Source organism: Bacillus rossius, chromosome 5 (assembly GCF_032445375.1).
Source record: "Bacillus rossius redtenbacheri isolate Brsri chromosome 5, Brsri_v3, whole genome shotgun sequence".
Taxonomy (NCBI): Eukaryota; Metazoa; Arthropoda; class Insecta; order Phasmatodea; family Bacillidae; genus Bacillus; species Bacillus rossius.
The window spans coordinates 29,511,532-29,531,991 of record NC_086333.1 but is presented as its reverse complement, the minus strand read 5'-3'; positions in this window follow the sequence as shown (position 1 = coordinate 29,531,991).

Sequence of the window (20,460 nt, the reverse complement as noted above, 5' to 3'; positions counted from 1 at the left end):
CACATGTACCTGATAATGTTTAAAGTATCTATTTTTGTACTAAATAATCTTCCTGGAAGAGTTGGTGCTCTCGTACTTTTGCGAAGTTAAAAGTAATCATAACAACCTTGCTAGATATGCTTATTTTGTAATTAATATACAATGGACTGAAATAATGTGTACACTTGAACTTTAGTAGAATATTTTCCCTTATAGTTATATTCTGTAAAGAAGTTTGTAAGTAAACAAATTATAGTAGTCGGTGCTAAGAGTTAAAGAGTACAACCAGCACACTTAAGAAGGAATTTGTTTACTTGCGTCAATTTAGTGGCAGGTTCATTTCTAGTATAAAGCCTGCAATTTCAGAAATTTTGTAATTTGAATAATACCGGGTGTTTTAAAGTAGCATGGTACATGGTGTGCCAGGTTAAATAGCATGTGTATTTACTGTTAATGTAATCAATTTGCCAGATGAGTAATTTTAGATAAGGAAGTATCTGAGCCCAATTTAATTTTAATGAAGGTTGTTAAAGCTGTGAGAATTTTAGTTAGTGTTTTTGCTATATTAAATAACCTTGTATGTTTTTATATTTCCCGTATGTTAATATTTTAAGGGGATGTAGGATTTTTTTAATTTTTTTTTTATCTATCGGTGTGCACCAGGGGAGGGAGGCTTTTTGATAAAAGCTGGCATTGGTCCGGGGCTGTGGAAATGTGGCCTGTTCGGCAGAGACGCTTGCAAAAGGTAAAGCCTGTCACTCTCCTGAAAGCGAAAGACCTATTGTTCCCCTTGTAATTTTTAGAATCTTTGTATATCTTGAGAGTTTCAGTTATTAACTATATAAGAGAGTTTGTTGTCATTGATTATTTCCTTTTTGGCTGATGCCTTGTATTGCATTTGTAATTGTGGAAGTAATTTTGATCTTTAAATACAAACTAGCCATCACCCTAGATTTTTCTTTTATTGAATATCCTCCCCTTAGCTTGTCTTTGGTTCCTAGTATTGGTCAAGTGTACAAGAGGAGGGTTTCACAGTTTATAACTGTCCAAAATCCCTCGTTCCTTACCCCTCTGGGATATCGGTCGCGGTCAAGCTCATAATTCGGCAACAGTTTTCCTCCAGTGCGTTCGCTGGTTTACTGTTGCTCCCCACTTGCTATTCCCCTATACCTGCCGGGGCACAAACGCCGTGCCCCTGCAATCTAGCCCTCACGCTTAGATGCAAGACGCCCTGCTGCTGCCCTCTCCCTCCCAGGGGGAGGGACGCAGCAATGGCATTTACATGTTATTAACGTAAGCGTATAGGTTTTCCTGTCACGCATAACTTCCTCCAGTCAAATCACTCCCATTTTATAGGGCCCACAATCACTTCGGCTGTGTGGGACTGCCTTCTCCGTGGAGGGGGGTTGGCTAAAAAAAAAACACCACGAAATCCTCACTCAGTTTAGATAGTGCACTTGGTCGGTTAGGATGTAGGTAACTGCTCCCCGCCAAGAAGCTACATTGTATCAATCTATTTAGAGTTTTCCACCCCCAGTTTTGTACTAGCGCGCCGTGCTACGGTTAGGTGTAAAAAAGTGTGTGTGACACCCAGAGACGCAGCGTCTCGCTGCCTAGCCGAGGCCCTGGCTAACTCAGTCCCAAGGCTTAGGTCAGTGGGTGCTCCACTCCCTTCTGTTTGTAAGGCGCTCGTAATTGATCCTGTAGGACAATATATTGTCAATTTTTCTTCTCAAATTGCGAGTAATACGGATGTGCAGTTTCGCGAAACCTCGCTCGACCAGGGGGTTTTGAAGCGCAAAAAAAGTGAAGACCACGTCCGAATTACGAAGGTGTAGTCACTGAACCACCACGTCACTGACATGTCAAATGACATGCCTGCCTCTCAGGCTGACACTGCCCCGAACAGCCAGGCCGCACCTGTGGACCTGCGCAGCCAGTCCCTGACTGACGAGGCCCCACCGCAGCTGACGCAGCCTGATGCTGACGTCACGCCACAAGGCGCGCGCGAATTCCGCACTGCCCCCATCACTGTCAAACACACGCCGGACATCCCGTATGAGAGGGTGTATGACCTCTTTAATAGACTGGGTCTGAGCTTCACTGCCAAGAACACTAACAGGGGAACTCTGTATTATTTCACATCTGTCCCGCACTACCGCGAAGCCCTTAAGGTATTCGACGGTCTGGAAGCGGAATACTTTGTCACTTGAGCCCCGGAGGACAAACCACTTAAGTATGTACTAAAGGACATACCAGGGGGAACCAGCACAGCCAGGATCACGCAAGACTTGCTGGCGCAGGGTGTACCAGTATTGGTGGTCCACCAAATGTATGATTATTCCAGGCGGGCTTCGAACATGTTTCAGCTCGATGTAGCACAGGGGAGCGAGGCAATTGTCAGCTCACTCAGACAAGTCATTGGCCTTATAATCCGTATAACTGACTTTCGCCACCCCAAGGGGCCCCTCCAGTGCAGCATATGCTGCCAAATGAGGCACATAGCCAAGCAGTGCCACTCCAGGCCGGTCTGTCCCCAGTGTGCAGGGCCCCACAAACTGCAGGAGGACTGTCCACGCCCGCCAAAATGTGCCCTCTGTAAACAGGAGCACAATGCCAGATACAGAGGCTGCCCTGTATATCAGAGGGAGTGGCTACAGAGACGTCCCTGTGGCCAGCCACAGCGCAACCAGCAAACACACAGGCGCCAACAACATGACACGCGACAGGCGCGCTCCTGGACCGCAGCTCCCCCCCCCCCCCCCCGCGGCACAGGCAGTACAGCCATGCTGCAGCGGAGGAAGGCTGTCAAACTGTGAACCGTCATCACAGAGCAGCGCAAAATGGCTACCAGGGACCACAGGCAGGCCCTGTTCCAGATGAACGGGAATATTGGGCGCCACCAACCAGCAACAGGTACGCGACACTGGGGGAAGAGTACCCGACTCTGGGCACCTTCAATGACAGGGAAGCACGCCAATATGCAAAGCAGCAGACCAACTACGCTCAGAACCAGCCTCGTCCGCAACGCAGGCGACAACAGCGACAACCACGTCAGCCCAACCACACCAGGGAAAATGTCCAGATGCCCTCACAGGCTGGACGATTGCACCAATACTCGGAGCACCCTGTGAGTGCCCCGACAGCACCAGATCACTCCATGCTGATGCAGCACGCCCCTGCTACACCAATGCAGGTGGCACCACAGATTGACATAACACCTAGCACAAGCAGTGCTCCAGTGCCTGCATTGCTACCACATGGGACCACCGACATGCCAGCCCCCATCGTGACACGGAGCATGCCTCTACCAACACGCCCAGCGGTAATAACGCCAGACCGAGTGGCAGCTAACCACAAAGACTGCCAGGTGCTGCGTGGCATGCTCACAAAAGTGGCGGAAGCACAGCCAATCCTCATGGATGTGGCACAGAAACTGTGCAACCTCCTGGCATCTTGGCTGGACACCACCATACCACCTGAACGCCGAATTCACCTCGCCGTGGACCTCATCACGGCCATAACCACAGCTTCCTCCCCCAATCATGACAGCACACCACATTAATGTCCCTCTCACAAAAATAGCCACCTGGAATTCACGAAGCATTCGACACAAACTTCCAGAGCTGCAAGAATTTCTTCGCGAACATGAAATCCAAATTATTGCCATCACGGAAACACACCTCTCCCCTACAGACAACCTATGCATCCCAGGGTACATTATACACAGAACAGACAAGGACAACCATGGGGGGGGGGGGGGGAGTGGCGCTGGCAGTGCGCACGAATCTACTCCACCACGAAGTTCACCTACCGGACCTAGGCCTCATAGAAACAGTTGCAGTAGTCCTTACAATTAAAGGCAAGAAATGCACCATTATATCCACCTATGCTCCGCCTGGCCGCACAATTAAACCTGAAAACCTGCAAGTCCTAGCCACATTTACCTCCTCCTTCCTTCTCCTAGGCGATCTCAATGCCAAGCATCCTGCGTGGAACTGCCTGCAAACGACCACAAACTGCAGGGTGCTGTTTGCACATCAGCAGCTACACCGTTATATGGTCCGCGCTCTCTACCATCCTACCAGATATCCTAAAAATCCCCAACAAAATCCCGACATCCTAGATTTCACTATTTACTTTAATACCAACTTTGTATACGAATTAGAAGTTATCCATGAACTCCACTTGATCACCTGCCAGTTGTAGCAACATTAGAAGACGTCCACGCACCTACAACAAAACCTAAGCAAATCCTTAACTTCCGAAAAGCGAACTGGCCAAAATTAAATACCTACATAGAACACCAACTCACTCCTGTCCCTATCATAACAACAGCTGCTGACCTGCAAGCGTACTCTGCTGATCTAACCAGAACTCTCACCAAAGCCATCCAAAATTATGTCCCAACAACAAAGCAGAAAACTGACTCAGTCGCCCTTCCCTTTCCCCTGCAACTGCTTCTCACTGCCAAAAACCAAGCTCGTCGTAGATGGCAACGCAACAGAACACCAGAACTCAAGAAAGAATACAACGATCTCCACTCTGAATTCCTCAATCATCTAGAACTCCACCAAGCCACACTGTGGGACTACAAAATCACACAATTAGCCACTGCTGACAACACTCTCTGGAAAGCCACCAAATCGTTAACTGCCAAGCCCGTTATCATTTCCCCATTCAACAGCCAACTGGAACGTTCGCCTACACACCACAGGAGAAAGTGAAGGCACTAGCAGATAGCCAGGAACTTGCTTTCCAACCCAACATCCTCCCCAACAATCCGCCTCACACACTTCTATTGTCAGAGCAAATAGCCACAATGCGACTAGCCACAACCACCACAGAACCTCTCTTCACCACAGAAATAGAAGTGCAAAAAATCATTAAATCACTGAAGAAAAACAAAGCCTCAGGAGCAGACAAAATCCCTTCCCTCGTCCTCAAACAACTCCAACTCCCTGCCCTCCAGGCAATCACATCCTGCATCAATGGCATCCTTCAAACAAACTGCCGCACACCTGGAAAGAAGCCAAACTAATACTACTCCCTAAACCAGGAAAAAATCCCCAACTACCAACCAGCTACAGACCTATTAGTCTCCTCAACACGCTGACAAAAGTCGCAGAGAAAGTGCTAGCTCGCCGCATACAACAACATCTGGAAGAACATCATGTAATCCCGGACTACCAGTTTGGCTTCAGGGCTCGTCACTCCACCACGCAACAACTAGTCCGAATTACCGAACACATTACACACGCTTTCAATTGGCGCCAATACACTGCAGCCGTCATTCTCGACATAGAAAAGGCTTTTGATCGAGTATGGCACGACGGTCTGCTACATAAACTACAGGTCATACAACTCCCGGACACATCAAAACATTAGATTCATACCTCCAACACCGCTCATTTCGAGCACACATTCCAGGAGCCATATCCACACCTAGACAAACACTGGCATGGGTACCACAAGGCAGTATACTAGGGCCCCTGCTATTTAACATATATGTATCAGACCTCCCACAACTCCCCGGAGCCAACATTGCGTGTTATGCTGATGACACCATACTCTATGCAAGCTCCCTCAGCCCACACCTGGCTGTTCGAAGACTTCAAGATTCACTCCGCACTATAGAAGCATGGTTCACAGACTGGCGGACATCAATCAACGTAGGCAAATGCGAAGCGATCATATTTACGCGCCGACGAGTCCCAGAAAACCTGCCGCAGCTTAATCTATTTAATAACGACATCGCATATAAAACAACAGTCAAGTACTTAGGAGTGCACATGGATCGCGGACTCACATGGAAGAACCACATCGCCAGTAAGCAAGCGCAATCCAACGCAAGATTATCAACACTGTACCCCCTCTTAAACCACAAGAGCAGCCTGAGCACACAAAATTGCAAGATCCTTTACACGGCCTGCATTCAACCTATAGTGACTTACGCATCCCCAGCGTGGAGCTATGCAGCGCCAACGCACTTGCAGAAACTACAAATTGTTCAGAATAAATCTCTAAGGAGAATAGCGCAAGTTCCCATTTATGTCCCGATGCGCCTAATACACAAGGAACTTCGTATAGAAACAATGCACGCGCAATACGTCAAACAAGCTACTTTTTTTTACAAAACAGTAGAATCACACACTAATCCGCTCGTACACAACCTGGGAAGATATAATCCTGAAGATGCCAGAAAATTCAAACGGCCGAAACACATTTTGTGTGGAAAACCCCTGTAGACAGTCAAAAATACACCGTCAAAATCAGTCCAGTTTTTTGTTCTCTCGCCAAGCCCGGGTCGGCGCTGATTGGCTGGTGCGCGCCAGTGGGCGGGGCCTGGGTGGGGGTACCCGCAGTCGGTTGCGGACTGGCAAGAAAACTTTCAGCCGTAAAACTCATCTACGCCTTGTCACCTTAAATTCCACATAACTTTTTACCTACAAACTCCACCGTCATGTTTGAACCATCAAATTGTTTCTAAAACACTCACCTTTAAGAAACTGTATACTGACTCATTAAATTTCAACACGCTGTTTTGAGAAAACAACGAGAATCGCCGCCTCCCCTTCTACAGTGCAATTAACCCACATTCATTTTTAGTTTTCTTCCTAAATTATTGAAGTTTTGCAACGTACTTTCCCCATCACCTACACTTCAGCAGCAGTGCTCCATGTTCCCCGCCCTCCCTGGGGGCCGCCACAGAGACGCCTCCCACAGTGCCTGTCGACGAGGGAGAGGGCGACATGTTCCAGAGAGCTACTGCCATACCCACCCGAATTTTTAGTGTCTAAAATTTATTTTCACGTCATAATTTTCTCCCCCCAGTGCATCTAAACCACCCTAGTAGTGAAAAATATATGCATATATATGCATATATATTAAATATTTTCGCAACATAAATCAAATCCCACGACTTCACCCATCATCTTATGGCTCAGAGACGCCGGCCACAGTGCCTGAGTACATGGGCCCCATTTTTAGCCTAATCGGGCTAATGGCCACTAAACATAGTTATAGATCAGTGTAAATATGTGTTGTATTTTTAGTTGCAGGTCGCGCCAGGAGTTCCTGCCGCCCTCAATATACCGAGGCCTACAATTGCCACACTCGCTCGTGCCTGCCGAGCTAATGCGCCTCATGGCGTGCTCAAAATGGCTCTTCCAGAAATCCCATCTGGAAGAGCCACAGTTCCCATTCGCTGTCATCCACTTCCTTCTCCTTCGGGCCCTCGGTTGCGTTAATTTTCACTCACAGGCAACAGGTTTCCTCCAATGCGCTCGCTGGTTTACTGTTGCCTATCCTTTGCTACTCCCCATAGGCTGTCGTGGTGCAAATTCCGCACCCCTGCAGGCTTGACCGCGCCAGACGCACGTCGCCAGCTGCTTCCCCCTCCCTCACAGGAGAGTGAAGACAGCATAGGCAGTTATTCATTTTATCAAATTAAGCGTATAGGTCCCACCTGGCACGCATCAATTCCCTCAGTCAAATCATTTCCATTTGGTTAGCAGGACTCACAAACACTTCGGCTGTGTGAGACTGACTTCAGCATGGAGGGGCTGTAGTCTAAAAAAAAAAAAAAAACACCACGAAAAGGGAAAAAGAAAGAGATTCGTCGCCCGGCTGCCGAGCAGAGAGGACGTCCTGAGGAGCTGCTCTACAAGACCTTCAAGCCACAGCGTGGAGTGAAGAGTTGAAGAGAGCTACAAGCTGTGTTTGCACTTCTTAGTGCCACACAGCCCGCAGAAGCTTATCTGTGCGCTTTTAAGCGCACGGGGGAAACAGTTGTGCTGATGACACATGACTATACAGCAACCAGCAGCACTGCTTACACCCAAGGTGCAGCACCCTTTGGCCTAGCCGTGACCCTGGCTAACTGAGTCCCAGGGAAGCGGTCAGTGGGTGAGGCGAGTGCAGTTAGGCTGTCACTGACCACAGACAACTAATATCATGGACACCTCAACATCAGAACCGCAACTGAGAGACAATGGCGACGGAGAATGGCAAACAGTGCCCGACAAGCGCCTTAAGCGCAACCACGCAGCAATGGACGGCCAGGACGAGGGCCCTCCGTCCCCTGCGCCCGCACAGGCAGCGACCAAACCCGGCAGGAGCCAAATCAAGCCGCTGTACGCGATCGTGGATGCCACCCACAACTACCCGGCAATTTACCGTGCCTTTAAGGGGTCCCTTCAGGACAAGTTCACGGTGTACAACTGTGGTCGCGACCAGCTCCAGATTCAGATCGCGAGCGTTCCCGAATACCAATCAGCGATTAGGGCCCTTAAGGCCATCGGTGCCCAACACGCATCACCGCAGAAGTGCACAGCCACGAGGGCCCACCGATTATAGCGGCCGACGTCCACAATCGCATCCTCAGAGCTCAGGAGACGTCGCAGGACGCCGACCGCCGCCGCCGGCAAGCAATAGCCGGAGACCACGAGGCATGCAGCATGCGAGATGGGACAGTGATGACCCGGACACCCGGAGGCCGTCGCAACTGGAGAGTCTACGTACCGCCTGAGGCACGGGAGGCGACCTTAAGGTTCTTCCATGACCACAACCTCGCAGGCCATCCAGGGACGGACCAGAAACGAGAGTACGTTCGGGAATGCGAGACCTGTCAAGTGAAGAAGGCGCGGAGATAAGATGGTGAAGAGCAGCAGCGGCCACGGGTACCAACTACCGCGTTCCAAACCATAGCATTGGATGTAATGGGCCCAAACCCCCGCACAACAGCACAACAAGCGGCAAACGTTTTCTACTGGTGGCCACGGACCTATTCACGAGGTGGACAGAGGCATACCCGTGTAGGAACGTAAGAACCCCCACCATCACCGAGATCCTGTCTAGCGAGTTCCTGCCGCGCTGGGGCTACCCACAGTCTATCCTCACGGACAATGGCAGCCAATTACTGGGGCACCAGAGGAAAGCCTGGTGCAACGAACAGCGCATCGAACACCACACCACGCCCGCCTACCATCCGAGGGCGAACCCCACCGAACGATGTAACCAGGAGCTGAAGGCTCAGTTGCGCATACGTCTCGGTGGGGATCACACGCAATGGGACCTGCATGTGGTTGATGCACTGTTTTGTATCCGACGCCGGACGAACGCCGCGACTGGAATGACGCCAGCGGAGATGGTACAAGGACACAACCTGCCACTACCAGGTGAGTGGGCAACTCATGGGGTCACTCACCCCACAGAAACCGCAGAGGAGCGCGATCAGCACCGCACAACAGTCCAGGAGGATGCCCGGCATCGCCAAAGGGCCTATGTCGAAGAGATGACCCCTGTGGCGCAGAAACCACCGCCGACTGTGCAGGCCGGGGACCAGGTGTTCGCACGGGTAAACCCGCTGTCAGCTGCGCCCCGCAACTATTGTGCCGGTCTGGCACAATGGGGAGGCCCCTACACCGTGCAGTGCCGACTGGGGAGGACAACGTACCTGGTACACCTCGGGGGGGGGGGGGGGGGGGGGGGAAGGTGAAGGTACACCAGGATGACCTGCGCCTCGTCAGTCTGCCAGGAGAAAGGCTCCCGGCCGCAGGGACACCGCCCACCCCCGAGGCTGACACAGTGCGCGAAGAAGAGGGTGCAGACCCCTACCAGACACCCTACCAATGCCAACATGGACAAGGACAGACACGCCCACTGACCCTCTGAGGGCTACCCGTAACCGCAGTGGAGCCTGATAACGACGGAGCCACAACAGCGGAAGTCGAGCCCCAAAAGGCGGTTGCGGAGGCACCCGGGGACCTGGTGGACGAAATCGAAGGCCACCACAACCTGACGGCCAGCACCACCAACCAGAGCCACAGGGAGGACCTGGAGGAGGGGCCCAGGCCACGCCCACGTCGTCTCCGATGCCGGCAAGAGCACTTAGGGGAATATGCCTCACTCGCTGACACCACCTGCTGCGTGCACATCGATCTGCCCGGGGAGAAGTCGCAGAAAAGGTCATGGCGACAACGGAACCGGTCTCACTGAACCAAGGACCCATACATGGGGAGCCCATGGGACGACGGAGAGACGGAGATGCACGACCCACCTGGCATCCCGACACGGGAAAGGAGGCCCTACCGAGCGATACCCTACCAACCAACCACAGAAGGGGAGGCCCCCACAGCTCCAAGCTACGAGAAGCCCTACAACCAGGAGGGCCCCAATGAGCACCCCCGACGAGCCCTACAACTACCGAAGTACCTGGTCGATTACGACCTGGGAGACTTCCTGAGGGGACAGGTGTACAACCCGACCCCCGGGTGCTCGACGTGGGACGACCCAAGAGCGAGAGGCCAGGTCTACCAACCGCGAACACCACCCGAGTTGACCTGTTGCCGAGAATAGGAGGCACGCACTCATGCCTCCACAGGCGCCACGACGCCGCCTTTGGCCAGCCTGCCACAGCAGCTGCCGAGGATGCGCGCACTCCAGCCTCCACAGGAGACACGATGCCGCCCCTCGGCCAGCCTGCCACAGCATCCTCCGAGTAGGCACACACTCCAGCCTCCACAGGCGCCGCCCCTCGGCGATACTACCACCGCAGATACGAGGCGACACCTGCACACACCGGCTGTCGGAGCTAGGGTTGCCAAACAGTGGCGGGGCCTATCGCGGGTAGGCCGGGCTTCTCCAGGGGGGGGGGGGGGGGGGGGGGGGCTATTGTCGTCGTCCATCCGAAGGCCATAAAGACTGGCCTCCACCCGCCAGTATTAAACCCCGCTAACGGAATGCAACCCTAGCCCAGGTCACATGAGTCAAGCGAGCCATCGACGTCGGTGAGTGTTTTCACAGATTACGCCCATATGACAACTTTGCCAAACAGGTCTTAGGCATCATTATTGACTGTGAGTAATTAAGTGATTTTTTATTAACAAAACAACCCTTAAGAGTAAAAGTGCGTCGTAGGGGTGCAGCGGTTTTCCCCGTGGGAAACCGCAATCAATAAACGTCTGGAACATTCCTTGCGGTCTTCCGCCAATAATTAACAACAGCTTTAATCAATCTAATTCACCTCCCTGTTTTCACCTGCAAATAGCCACTGGAGTAGTCAACAAGTGACAGACACTCTCCAGCTTGATTTTGATTTTCAAATATTATTATTATTATTATTATAGGCCTTCTGCCAACTAATTCAGACAGATGTCATTAAGATACAAGGGTTCTAGAAATAATAATGTCTAATTATAATTATAAATTTGGGATAACGGCACATTAGAAAGTTTGGCGCGTCATGACGCTTCCTGCCCTCCATAGCCGGCACAAAGTGGCAGTTGAGTTTTACTCACGGGCCGGGGTGGACGTGTGATCTCGCAGGGAGACTTCAACTTTTTTACTTATGATTCGTCATACTGGTAAATGTCGTAATTCATTAAAACCTTTATCCTCTCCCCGCGTGCCCCCGTGCCCTTTTCCAGTGCTGGGCTTAACCCGGCCGCTTTAATTTTTGCTCGTTGCAGAACAACGGTTCATGACGCAGAAACTTTACGGTCCGGGCTGACTCCCGCGAACAGAAATTAATATAATTCGTCGAGCATACGCCTGCCGACTACAAACTTAAAGACTTGTCTCTTAATATTACCTTTGTGGGTCTGCGACTCACACAGGTGAGCCCGGGCACGAAGCTAGTTCCAGTTCATCACGGGAGTGGCCGTTAATCCACTCAAACTCTTGGACGACCCTCAAACCCATATAGGGATCTTGTTTGCAAGTGCCGCAGCGTAAAACGTAATTAATTATTCAGTGCAAGTGTGTGTAGTGCCAGCGTATTTTGTCAAGTGTAATTGTGTAACTTGTGCCCATCCACACTATGTGAGATGCGGAATTAAAAACTAGCACCTAAATACTGTTTTCTTTATTTCATAGATGCCTCCTGAACTATTAGGAAACAGTCCTCTACACTGTTTAGGGCCAGTGCGTATTAAAAGCAGGGACACCCTCCCACCATCAACAGCCGCCGATCCTAGTGAAACACGCAGGGGCAAACCCCACGACCACCTCGGTTAATCCTCGATTAACCTGGCGCCCGACGGAGATATCATATAGAGCCACTGAAAACCACTAGGACCACCCCGGGTCTCGATCACGAGACCGTGGGTGACGGCATTGTGACAACATCTAATAAATCGATGAACGCCGGCTGCAGGCACGAAAGTGTCCTGTAATGCACATTGTCCCACTACGATGTGTCCCGTTATGCTCATTGTACGCTTTCGCTGCATCTCTGTTCGCTTCGTTTGGAACAACCATCGATTTGACTTTTCAATCATGTTTTTGTCGTTAAACCTGAGATTAAGACTTTCTCCAGCGAAGGTGAAGAAGAAGATGATGATGATGATTTACCACTGATTGTTCATTCCGGTAAACGCTCGGCTGCATCACGTGAGCCGTTGGGTGAGGAAGCCCGGTCCTACCTAACCGCATTCAATTCTAAAATAAACGATACGACCTACGGAATTTACAAACGCAAGAATCGCTGGTTCTTGGGAAATACGGAAGTTTTTTTCCTACTTAATAATTTACTTCGCATAGATGATGAACTAATACAACCTTCGCCGGGATTATATGAGCTATTGTTTTCGAAAGAACCTAAGGTGTATTCAGAAGCTGCATTGCGTCAATACACACGCTTGCTGCGGTCTACTAGCGCGTGTTATAAGAGGAATGATGCGTCATCTAAACGTTATAAAAACACCGATCATGAAAAGTTCGGGCTCATTAAGGATCTTTGTCCTGTCATTGCTTCCCATGAAGGCAGTGGTTTAGTTGAAAAACTAGATTTAAATCGTCGAAAGGAATATGTTTACTGGAACTCGGTAAATGAATTATGTGATCGGCTTAGATTATTACTTGCATCGCAACAATCCGGGAACACGAGCCATTCCAATGAAGTGTTGGCCATACTAGAAGAACTCATTGAATCAGGCTACATTAAAAAAAATTAAGTAAAAAAAATGACTGCCAGACGCGGTATTGCATTTGAACTTCACAAAAGCGCACGCAAAGTCTTTCCTCGGAGACGTGTAATCACTAATGGTCTTGGCGATCTTTTACAGATCGATTTGGTGGAAATGCAACCTTATCACCGTGCGAATAAAGGATTCAGATATATATTGGTTGCGATTGATGTTTACTCCAAGCGGGCTTACGCGGTTCCGGTACTGAAAAAAAAACTGCGGAGCTTTTCGCTTTAGCTATGAAACGTATTCTAAAGGATTCTGGAGGTTTCACTGACGTGCACTCAGACCGCGGTACCGAATTTTATAACAGAAGATTTCAGACATTGATGAAAGAACACGGAATCAACCATTATTCAACCAACAGCGAGCTGAAGGCCTCGGTAGTTGAACGCTTCATTAGAAGTTTAAAATCGCTTTTGTTTATGGAAATGAGCGCTCAGGGAAACTATAAATGGCTACCGCTCTTACCAAAAGTTATGGAAATATACAACGGCAGATTTCATAGGACTATCGGTATGAGCCCCAACGAGGTGAAAGATAATTCTCTTCTTAAAACGGTTTACAATGTTGTGAAAAAAATAGATCACAGGCGACTTAAAGCTAGTGTCGGAGATCATGTACGTATCTCAAGAAATAAGGATTTATTTGCAAAAGGTTATTCCATAAATTGGTCCCACGAGATTTTTAAGGTGATAAAAATACGCAACAGTTATCCTAGAACATACTACTTGTCTGATCTAGATGGAAATGAAATCAAGGGCGGTTTTTATTCTCAAGAAATTCAAGTGACGAAGTATATAGACACTTATTTAATTAATAAAATCCACAAGCGACTTCCTTCACGTCTTCTAGTCAGCTGGAAGGGATTCCCAGAATCAGTAAAAACATGGATTTCTAGAAGCGATCTGGAAGACTGATGGAGTGAACTTAGTATGCAGAAAATTGGTAATACGTGTAAAGAACTATGCGGTCATGGTAGACTGCTGTTAATATTTAAAACTCGTTTTTGTTTGGAAAAATAAACGTACTATTTAATATAATTTTGTAGCAATGCGCTACTCGTAAAAACAACTGCTGTGTGAAAAAATAATATATACATACATACATACATACATTATAGTTGAACAGAAACATTTACGTAAACGAGACTATGGCAAAATATTATTATTATAATAACAAGTTACTTTTACCTGGTATTAATCAAATGGCAGGTACAGGTAACTAACACACCAGGTAGACGTAATATTTTTTTAAGTGTTGGGGAAAAAATTTATATTTTAACTTTGGAAGAAATTACATTTGTATACTTCTCTTCGGTTGCAGCGGCCGCCACCCCTCTGCGAGCGGACAGCTGCCAGTGTATGAGTCATTATTTAAATAAAAAAATTGACAATGGGGGACGAAGGGTTCGAAGTCGTCTTCGGTTGCAGCCGCCACCCCTCTGCGAGAGGCGTCCCCTATGCGGACACCTGGCTGTCTGAGTCATTATTTAAATAAAAAAAATTACACAAGGGGGGGACGAACGAAAGGGCCGTTGGGAGTACGCACCATCGTCATCTGCGCGGCTCCAACACCCCTTGGGAAAACATATATTTTAATTTTTTTTTTAAATATATAATGCCTATAAATGCACAATACCTTTTCTTTTAAATGACAAGTGACGTAAAAAGCATACTTTTTTTTTATCGATCCTATCGAAGTTGGCTCACAATCGATTAGTCAATCCCAATCTTGAGCCGGCAACCGGTGGCGCCATACATACTATAATATTTTTCACCTACTACACACCACACCCCCCATCCTAGTTTTAATTCGCTGAAATATGTAAAGTATAATTTTTTTTATCATAACGCTATAAGCATAAGTAATGCCTATAGCTTTTTTTATTTATTATTATTATTATAGACAGACATGCTACACACCAAATTAAGCATACTATAACTATACTGGTCTAGTACTATAAGAAAACATGGCTACACTTCAGTGTGTGTGTGTTTTTTTTTCTTCAAAATTTGACATCTACTACTACTACTACTACTACTACTACTACTACTATAGTCATAGAGTAGTGGCTGACGAAATAATACTTTCTTTTACATTCAAACTTGAGAGAAATGCAAAAAACAAAAACAATGACTATAAATGGGGAAGAAAAAAAAGATGGCGGCCTGGTATGCTGTGCTACAAGATGATGGCAGCCTGGTGTGCTATGCTACAAGACGGCGGCCTGGTATGCTGTACTACAAGATGGCGACTTTCAGCAATCGATTGTCATACATAAATATAATATTATTTAATTTTTTTTCCAAGGTTGGCTGTTCTGGTTACTTCCTAGCAGTCGAAATTATTATTATTTTTTTTTTCAATGTTAAAATAAACATGGCGGCCGGCCCGTTTTTTTTAAATTTCCCGCCGTTTAAATTGGCCGACTAGCACTATAAAAAATAAACATGGCGGCCGCATAGCAGCCAATGCGCCTCGTTTAAATTTACCGCTTAACACTATAAAAAAATAAACATGGCGGCCGCCCGTTTTTAAATTTGCCGACTAGCACTATAAAAAAATATATACCTTCTCTTTAAAAAAATAAATATTTTATAAGCATATATATACAACATCTGAAATTATTTTCTCCAATATGGTCTCGTAGTCCTGTGGTTAGCATGACGGACTAACGATCCAGAAACGAAGGTACGAATCCAACCGTCGCCACCTCTCACATTTTTATACTTGTAAAAATAATTCCGGCGCACGACACTAGCGCTACCTATCTCCCTCATTTAGAAACTAACACACACACCCCCTCACCCTCCACCACCCCCTCCGCAACGAACACGCCCGAAGTTACCCGACGAGATATATCGATCCTACCGAAGTTGGCTCACGATCAATACACCCAACCACCCTCCACGTTACGTCACCAACCCAGACAAGCACCTGTCAGGAAAACACCTGTCAGAAAAACACCTGTCACACATGCACCTGTCAGAAAAACATCTGTCGGAAAAACACCTGTCACACCTGCACCTGTCGGACAGGTGCACGACAGGTGCAGGTGCACCTGTCGCTTTGTTTACAGTGTCCCAGAACCGGCGTGCTCCCCCTACTCAGATGCCTTCCCTTAGATTGCTCTCCGCAAGTACCTGATGGAAACCACCCTGACACTCCATTTCCCTGAAAAATTAACTTACCACCCCACTCCCATACCAGCAGCCCCAGCATCCTTGACTTGGTGATAGGCACAAACCGACCCAGAGTCAATCCCCTAACAGTCTGCACCGACCTGACTTCAGACCACTACCCTGTCATGGGGTCACTAGACACAACAGTCACCCCAGTCACCACAAACTACATCTTAACTACAAGCTAGCCGACTGGAAATCTTACCGGACAGCTATGGATCAGCAGCTAGACCTGCAACATAAGGCCCACACAAAGGAAGAACTTGACAAGCATGTTATTCACTTTGCTGACACCATCATCACATCAGCTTCAATGCACCATCCCTAAAGCCAAACCCCACCCCCTTGGTACACCATTCCCAGACCATATCAAACACCTCTTTACATCCCGCAACAAGGCACGGAGTCGATGGCAGTGCACACGCCAGCAGCCGGACAGGGACGGCTACAATACACTATTCAGACAGTGCAGAGTGGCTGTCGCTGAATGTACAGTGGCAAGCTAAGTAAAAAAAACTTTGTGCATTGTTACTCGCGAGTGGCTCGGCGTGGCATTTTGCTCGCGGTCTTCGCTCGGCCAGGTCAGCGGTCCCACCTCTCGAGGTGGACGGCGGTGCATGGCGGAGGCGGCGACCGACAGAGCTGACTGTATGGCCGACCACTTCGCAGAATTATTCACCCCTGCACCAGTGCCACCTCACCTCTCAAAACTGCCCACCCACTACACCCCACCCCCACCACCTGCCCCTGGAGACCTCAAATTAGCCACACCCAGACAGGTGATTAAGGAGATAAACTGTGTGAAGTCCAGAGCGGCCCCAGGCCCAGATGGCATCTCACCTCGCCTCCTCAAATCCATATCATGTAAATCTCTAGTTTACCTCACCCACATCATCAACAGCACCCTCTTCACAGGTCATTATCCACTACCATGGTGTAAGGCTACAGTACTGCATATCTACAAAGGAAAAGGTGAAACCAATCAGCTAGCGTCGTAACGTCCCATATCCCTGTGGTCCATCATTTCCAAGGTGGCGGAGCGCATAGTGCTGTCCAGGCTGGAAGCGGAAGTAGCACGCCTACAACCGCTGCCAGAATTCCAGTTTGGCTTCAGGCGTAATTTATCAACCCAACATGCATTGGCTCACGTCACCGACATCATCACCTACAACTTCACCCAACGAACCCATACCGGCATGCTGTTGCTAGACCTAAGTCGTGCATTCGATTCAGTAAACCACCAGGCCCTTATCCTTAAGCTGGCCTTTTTGTGATTCCAACCTGCACTCAGATTCATCCTCCACTCTTTCCTTGAAGCCCGCACTTTCAACGTGCGGGTGGAAGGGTCCACCTCATCTACCAGGCAAATCATTACAGGAGTCCCTCAAGGGTCCATGCTTTGCCCCCTTCTCTTCTCTATCCCAAAAAACCCCGAACGCACAATAGTCGTGTACATGGATGATACCGCGCTGGTGGTAGCTCACCATGACCCCATTCTAATCAAAGCAAGGCTGACTGCGGCCATAAACTCTATCAATACTTATTTCATGTCCTGGGGCATGCTTCCCAACCCCGCCAAGACCGAAGCAATTCTTTTTACCAGACGCCGCCCCTGTCTGCCACCAGCACTATTTGTGGGAGGCGCAGTGATCAAGAGTGATGAAATACCTCGGTGTGACACTGGATCGCACACTGCGCTTCTCACAGCACTTCTCTTCGGCCACTGCCCGGGCCTATTGCATATTCAACTCGCTCTCCCCCATACTCCGCCCCCACAGCCCCTCCCAGACCAGGACCGTGCACGCCTCTTCAAGGTGTACATAGTACCTATCTTTTTGTATGCATCAGTAATATTTGCCCATGTACCCGACATCCGTTTCCACCAACTAAATACATGTTTCAATAAACTACTCAGGGCGGTATTCCAAGACGTTTAAGTAAGGTAGCAAATATGCACTGCCTTGTTGGGCAACTGCCATACCCTAACTCTCGGGTCATATTCCAAAACGTGTCCTAACTGAACCCCTGTAAAGTATCAGATCGGCAGCCGTTTTAATAAACGAGGACTTGTGCGAGGCTATAAACAGTTGTACTTCGTGGAATGAGAGCGCGTGCCTCAAGGTGTATAATATCCCTCCGCCACCAAATTTGTTTACAATCACATTTAAAATGGAGGATGATATGAAACAGCGTGTGTGGTTTACTCCCGACGATCAGTCTTTTTTGATCCAAACTGTAGATCGATAACAAAAAGACAGATGCAGTTTCCAACACACAAAATACCAAAGTCTGGTTAGCAATAACCGAAGAGTTCAACAGTATTGGCTCGGTCACCAAGGTAGGTTCTACTGTTTAAAATAATAAGAAATATTTTCAATCGTTAAAGGAAATAATAATTTATATATGTTTGTTTCCTTAAATGGCCATCCATCGTAATTTTAGCTTATTTTTTAAAACTATGTAATTATAATGTGAAATAAAATATTTAATTTTGGTTGTACAAGAATAAACGATGAATTTTTGGCCGTGTTTATGTTTGCTGTTTTTTTTTTTTTTTTAAAGATATTAGGGGTGGAAATTGTAATCGTAAAAATCCGTTACACTTAGGGTTCTAAAATTTCCCGAAAAATTGAATCCAGGAAAAATACCAGATAAAAAACGAAGAAAAAAACAAATTTTCCTGAAAAATTGAAAAAAAAATTATAAATTAAAATTTAACTTATAAAATATTATTACTTATTGAATCTACTTTTATTGTTATAAATATTTAAATAGGCTATTATGTTTTTATTAAAGGAAATTTAGTAGTTTTGAGTTTTGTTTGTTGGCAGTTGGCCAAACTTCTTTATAACACAATCACTTGTGAGAGTTGAGACATTGTTGTAAAGCTGGGTGTCTAAACATCGGTAGGGACAGGTGGTTCCTGTCTTCTGTATCAGGCTGAATATCAATTTAGATAATGTTTCTCAATTTTACTTGACAGTTGCGAACACAGTCTCGAACTCGCAAGATATGGATATGGATTCTAGTAATTTGGCTAAAAGGAAATTACCGGAAGAAGAAACGATGGAAATAAATCGTCATACTAAAAATCATATGACAATAGAAGTTTCTCAGCCAACATCAGAAAATGCCAGGTATGTACATGGTTCAAGGCAGCTATTCCCATCTAACCATCCGGGCCCATTTATCATACTTGTAGAATCAATCGATCACAATATAGGTAATCTTCATCCAATCTCTCTGGAAAGAAAGTTGCACCCTAACCGACATTCTCGAAATAACTCGTTCAGGTCCGAACAGGTTAAAAATTTCCTTCAGTTCCTCTCGTGGGGCTAATCAATTTGTGTCCTCCGATATCCCTGATAAATTACATGTTAAATGCCACATACCTCAGAGTCTAACTCGACGCGAAGGATTGATTTATGGAGTGCAACTTGACATAAATTTGGAAGACATTATTATAGGTGTGGAATCGCCACAACCTATCCTTCAACTAGAACGACTAACTAAATTTGTTCCTAATAATGCCCAACTGCCTACTAAACTCATCAAAGTAACCTTTGAAGGTCAAGCTCTCCCAGATTACATAGCTATCTACAAAGAACGCTATAAAGTAAAACCTAGAGTGCAGTCAGTGATACAGTGCCACAAATGCCAATGTTTTGGGCATACAGCTAAAATTTGTAGATCAAAATTCCCTTTATGTGGCATTTGCTCTGAGAATCATTTGCAAGATGATTGCACAAATCAAAACGCTCCAAAATGTGTTAATTGCCAGGGCTCCCATTCTTCAAAAGACAAAATCAACTGTCCCATCTGGGAACTCGAAAGGGAGGTGAAGAGAGTAATGGTTTACCTCAACTTACCATATATGGCAGCTAAACGTTGCAAAATACAGGGCAATCATTCCCTAACATAAGACCTTCCCATCAACAGTTGGATATCCCTTAGCCCAGGGACTTTCTACCTGTGCACAAGACACCTACTCCATCTCAGCACAGACACACATTTGACCATACTTACGTACAATCAGTACTTAATAAATCTCATTCTTCTCACAGTAGAAAGGATGGATATACCGTCTGCTACAAGGCAATTCTTCCAGTTACCATGACCGCAGGTCCATAACATTTCAACCTTCAACACTATTATTCACAATTCCGCCCAGATACCCCAGATATTACTCAAGGAAATCTTCCTCCAGAATCAGTAACACCGGGTTTGGCTCATACCCCTACAGGTTCCCCTGCCTTACCACACAGACCTACAGAAATCCCGGACATGTCTAATACACCCACCTACCAGCAGTCCTCCACGCTTCCCAA